Source organism: Schistocerca cancellata, chromosome 4 (assembly GCF_023864275.1).
Source record: "Schistocerca cancellata isolate TAMUIC-IGC-003103 chromosome 4, iqSchCanc2.1, whole genome shotgun sequence".
NCBI lineage: Eukaryota > Metazoa > Arthropoda > Insecta > Orthoptera > Acrididae > Schistocerca > Schistocerca cancellata.
Window position 1 is genome coordinate 834,730,065 of NC_064629.1, and position 5,570 is coordinate 834,735,634.

The 5,570-nt window shown below is 41.6% G+C and overlaps 1 non-coding gene across 1 annotated transcript; it reads left to right on the forward strand.

Annotated features, from left to right (window-relative positions):
* The first annotated feature begins 1,197 nt into the window (after positions 1–1,197).
* On the forward strand, positions 1,198–1,272 carry Trnai-uau (transfer RNA isoleucine (anticodon UAU)). Its single transcript has one exon. It is a non-coding gene; the product is annotated as a tRNA-Ile (tRNA).
* Positions 1,273–5,570: the final 4,298 nt, after the last annotated feature.

The window sequence follows — 5,570 nt, forward strand, 5'->3', positions numbered from 1 at the left end:
TGTGCCCATGCAAGTTAGTCAATGGGCAAGTCCACCAGTTTTGTTCCCCAAACCTTCAGTTCGCATTCGCCTCTGTGTTGACTTTAAGTCTACAGTCAACCCACAAACTGTCATTGATACTTATCCATTGTCATGCCCAGAAGATCTCATGGACAAATTAGGTGCTGGAAGCTATTTTTCAAAAACTGAATTGCGCGACGCATATCTTCAAATACAGCTCTATGAAGAACCTCAAAAAGTGTGTGTAGTTAATACTCATTTGGGCTTGTTTGAATATTTGTATTTGCCTTTTGGCAATGCTTCTGCACCCACCATTTTTCAGTGGTATTTGGTACAGCTGACTGCACAAGTGCCAAACTGTTCAAACTCTTTGACCCTATTGTAATAGCAGGTTGTACACCTGAAGAATATATTGCCAATTTACATGCTTTGTTTCATGTGTTATCTGATGCAGGACTTAAGTGTAGACTGGACAAGTGTGGTTTTTTTAAGCCTGAGTTGCAGTATTTGGTCATGTCATAGACATTCAAGGTGTATATCCTCTTGAGTTGCACTTGTTAGCCGCATGAGATTTGCCAGTTTCTCGCAATGTCCCAGAATTGTAGTCAGTTTGAGGGAAAATGAACTATTATATTCGGTTCTTACAGAACGCTGCAACTCTCTTAGAATGAAATGATAATTAAATCAAGACCCTGAGCTGTCAACAGGCATTGATATACATCAACGGGGACAGTTGAAAATGTGGACCCCGACCGGGACTCGAACCCAGGATCACCTGCTTACATGGCAGACACTCTATCCATCTGAGCCACCGAAGGTACAAGGGATAGTGCGACTGCAGGGATTTACCCCTTTCACGCTCCCCATGAGACCCACATTCTCAACTTAATGTCCACACACTACATTTGTAGTGACCCTGCCCATTACACTCATTACTCGCAGCAGACAATCTTACCGAGTCCCGTAAGAGTTCGGGCAATGTGTGTGCATCCAGCACAGAAGAAGAAGGTCAATGACCTGTTATCCTTAACTAAATGCAGTCTCTTAGAATGAAATGATAATTAAATCAAGACCCCAAGCTGACAACAGGCGCTTATATACATCAACACATATGTAGTGTGTGGACATTAAGTTGGGAGTGTGGGTCTCACGGGGAGCATGCAAGGGGTAAATCCCTGCAGCCTCACTATCCTCTGTGCCCTTGGTGGCTCAGATGGATAGAGCGTCTGCCATATAAGCAGGAGATCCTGGTTTCGAGTCCCAGTCAGGGCACACATTTTCAACTGTCCCCGTTGATGTATATCAATGCCTGCCGACAGCTTAGGGTCTTGATTTAATTATCATTTCAGTTGTATTGCAAGTTGACACTTCATAGTATGGCATCGGTGCAGTGCTTTTGCAAAGCAGTGGTGATAAAGACATGCCTATCGCTTTCGCATCAGAAGTGTTGTCCAAAGCTCAGAGTAACTATTCACAAATTTAAAAAGAGGTATTGGCTATAGTGTATGGTGTCACCAAATTTCACCATTATTTGTATGGCAGAAAATTCTACTTGGTAATGGGTCACAAGTCTTTGCAGTCCCTGTTTCAACTAACGAAACTGGTTCCTGGACGAACTGCCCAAAAATTGAAAAAATGAGCTTTGTTGTTGTCTCAGTACCAGTACGAGATTGTGTATCATCTGACAGCTCAACATGGTAATGCAGATGCACTTTTACGTCTTATGATTGGCCCTGATACAGACTTTGACACTTCTGCTGCATCTTGTTGCTACATTGATGTTCAGGATTATGACTTGCTTCAATCTTTTCCATTGAACTATAGAAAATTGCACAGGCCTCAGAAACTGATAGCGACTTGAAAATTTTGCTCAAGAACATTCGCACATTTTGGCCTCATTCCTTGCATAGCAGAAAGAACTCTGTGGTGCGCAGATACTTTGCACATCAGCTTACCTTTGCTGTACAGAAAGGTGTAATTCTTGTTCAAAATGACAGTGGACGTCACATGTGTTGATCCCTAAAGTTTTGCAAAGAGAAGTGTTGCAGTTACTTCACAGAGGACACTTTGGGACTGTTCATACGAAACAGTTAGTGCATTGACACTATACGTGGCAGGGCATGGACACCCAAAATAGAACAGATAACATCACAGTGTCACACATGTGTGGAAAAGCAGTCTGCTCCACCACAAAAATTCTCTGCTTTGCCTAACTCGCAATTGCCATGGCAACATGTGCACAAAGACTTTGCAGGACCTTTTTGGAACACACACTAGTTGATTGTGGTTGACATGTATAGCAAGTTTCCTTTTTCTGTGCTAATTAACTTGACAATGTCACATAGCACAATTGAGGTGTTGTGATCGATATCTTGCCTCTAAGGTTTACCTGAAGTAATAGTGTCAGACAACAGACCTCAGTTCACATCAAATGAATTTGAAACATTCTATGAATGCAGTGGCATACAGCATCTAACTAGTGCACTGTTCTATCCACAGTCAAATGGCAAAATAGAACATTTTGTCAGAACCTTTAAGCAGCAGATGGCCAAACTTCGCTCTGCACACACCAGGGATCAAGCATTGCATCTGTTTCTCTCCTCATATCATTCACACCCTTGAGATGGACCATCGCCGGTGGAATTGCTTCATGGCCGCCGCCATCGGACACTGCTCCACCCACCTCAGCACCCGATGCCAAAGGAAGGCTGCAAGTATTGCTTTGCGCCGCATTATATTGCCTTTTACAGGGTTTCTAGTGGCAGCAGATGGTGTGTGCAAGGTGAGGTCGTCCATGGACTTGGCACTTGCATGTATGTTCTTTCAGGTCCAGATGGTTTGCAGCGTCGCCAACAAAATCACCTTCACCTCTGACATGTACACAATGATCTTTCACTCTCTCTTCCCCCAGATTCACAGGTCCAGAGGGCAGCACAGCCACAGCAGCCACCAGAGGATGCCATCACGACACTATGCTATGACCCCATGGAGATGGTGCATTCGACCCCTCCACCTCGTTTCATCATACCGATGGAGCTGGACCCACCCACACCGCAGCAGTTGCCACCTACTTCATCTGGTTCATGGCCAATGGTGCACGGAATGGGACCACATCACGACAGGAGTGGCCTCAAGCCAAAGTGAATATAAGCGCTGCTCCTACCAGCCTCTACCACTCAGATCGGCTGATTATGTGGACATTAGTGGACAGAATTAGTGCAGCCTAGCAGAGAGTGCTACGATATCAGATTGTTGTAATCCATATCCATTGCTTGTTTGAACATTGTGTAAAGCCAGGACTCGGATTGATGTTGCGTGTCGCCCATCGCTCGCCACAACTTTGTACATTAAAGTTAAGTATTGTCAATCTGCTTTATAGAAGTAAAACTATTAACGTTATTTGCTTGAATTGTTGTATAGCATTCCGAGAATCCAGCATCCCTTAGGCACCCTATACAAGACGAGTGAGCAAGAGCCAACACACATCAAAAAAATGGTTCCAATGGCTCTGAGCACTATGGGACTTAACATCTGAGGTCATCAGTCCCCTAGAACTTAGAACTACTTAAACCTAACTAACCTAAGGACACCACACACACCCATGCCCGAGGCAGGATTCGAACCTGCGACCGTAGTAGTCGCGCGGTTCCGGACTGAAGCGCCTAGAACCGCATGGCCACACCGGCCGGCCAACACACATCATTGAGCATATCTGGGATGCCTTGCAACATGCTGTTCAGGAGAGATCTCCACCCCCTCGTACTCTTACGGATTTATGGACAGCACTGCAGGATTCATAGTGTCATTTCCCTCCTGCATTACTTCAGACATTAGTCAAGTCTATGTCTCATGGTGTTGCGGCACTTCTGCATGCTCGCGGGGGCCCTGCACGATATTAGGCAGGTGTACCAGTTTCTTTGGCTCTTCAGTGTAATTTGTAATATACTTTCAGTACACACCAGTGTGCAGATCATAGAAAGCACAAGAGAGATAAGGGACCAGAACTACAAAATAAATCAGGCTGTGTAGGCTGAGACTGATAAATTACGATAGTAACATTTTGAGTTAGGTGAGTATCGCTGTTCTAAAAAGAAACAGTGTGTGATGTTAATGAACAATTACTTTAAGAAATATATCTTAGCAATATTAATTAAATTAACTAATACATTTTAATGCTGTTTATTTCTATTAGGTAGATTTCTTTTTATTGGAACCAAGACGTGTCCAACCCAATTCTCTCATTTAAGTGTGGTGTCAGGTAGGCTCAGGTTGGCAGATTTTGAATATTTCTCAGGTATTCAGCAAGGTGACATCATTGAGAAGGTATCTTCTGAATGACACCACCCAGTTGAATACCTGAGAAAGATTAAGAATTTTCATATGGAGGGAAAACATAAAATCACACAAGATTCGCAGATGTGCGCGTATGGATTGCCTTTTATCAAAATACTGATTTCAGCAATATGTAATGTGTGTTAGCATTATGAGTAACTAAACTGTGTGTTATTTGTAAGCAGATATTTTTGATCTTTTGTCACTGGAATGTTTGTTTCTTCTATGTTTGTGATATTTCACACTGAAAAAAAAAAGTGTTAAATATTTTACAAATATTATACAGTTTTTCATGTAAATGTAGCTTCAATCTGATCATTGACATGGATGATTTCAGCTAATGATTACATTGTTTGTAATCCAGATTTTAAAAAATTAATTGAAATTGGTGTGTGGTGGAGAGGGTGGGGGGTGGGGGGGAGGTTCACATACACACAGTTTGGACTAGAAACTAAGGATATGAAATTATAAATTCTATTCACACATGTGAATGTGGATCTTGAAGCTATAATTACATGAAAAATGTATTATTTTTGTTCAGCAGTTAACATGTTTTACGTCACTGTGAAATATTAGTCATGGTCCTTTGGACATAAAAATAACAAACAGTTCAGCAGGAAATTAGTTACACACATGTATAAAGGCACCAACTGTTCAAAATTCTTATAAGGTGCAGAAGAAGTTAACACTAGAACAGTGAAAAGGAGTCGAAAGACATCTTCAACTTTTAGTTCTGAAATAATGAAATTACTTTTTAATGTCTTTCCACCAAACTTCTTGTCTTTTCCTCATGTTTAGTACTTTTCACAGTAGTGTACTACAATTTTCTGCAGTTTCACAATTTCATTAAAATTTTATGAAGTATATCTAGACCTGTGGGGCAGATTAATTGACCTCTTGCATAACTTCTTTCTAGAATATTCATGTTTTCATTTTTGGTCAGCAATCACTGCCTTCAGTGATGATGTATGCACTGTCAGAAATGCTTCAACAATGGATATTGCATCTCAACTTTTCAGCCATATTTTGTGTGCAACTGTTGTTACTCACCCAATATGTGAGTGTTTTTACCCATAAAAGGTGTTCTCAATTATATTGCATCAGCATGGTTTTACTAGAGAAGAGATATTACATGTTATGGAGAACTCTGATATTTAATCATAAAGTGGCTTATTGGATTCAGATGACAACAGGCAATGAAGATTGGGGGTGTTACTGTCAGTGGATGGCTCCAGGTG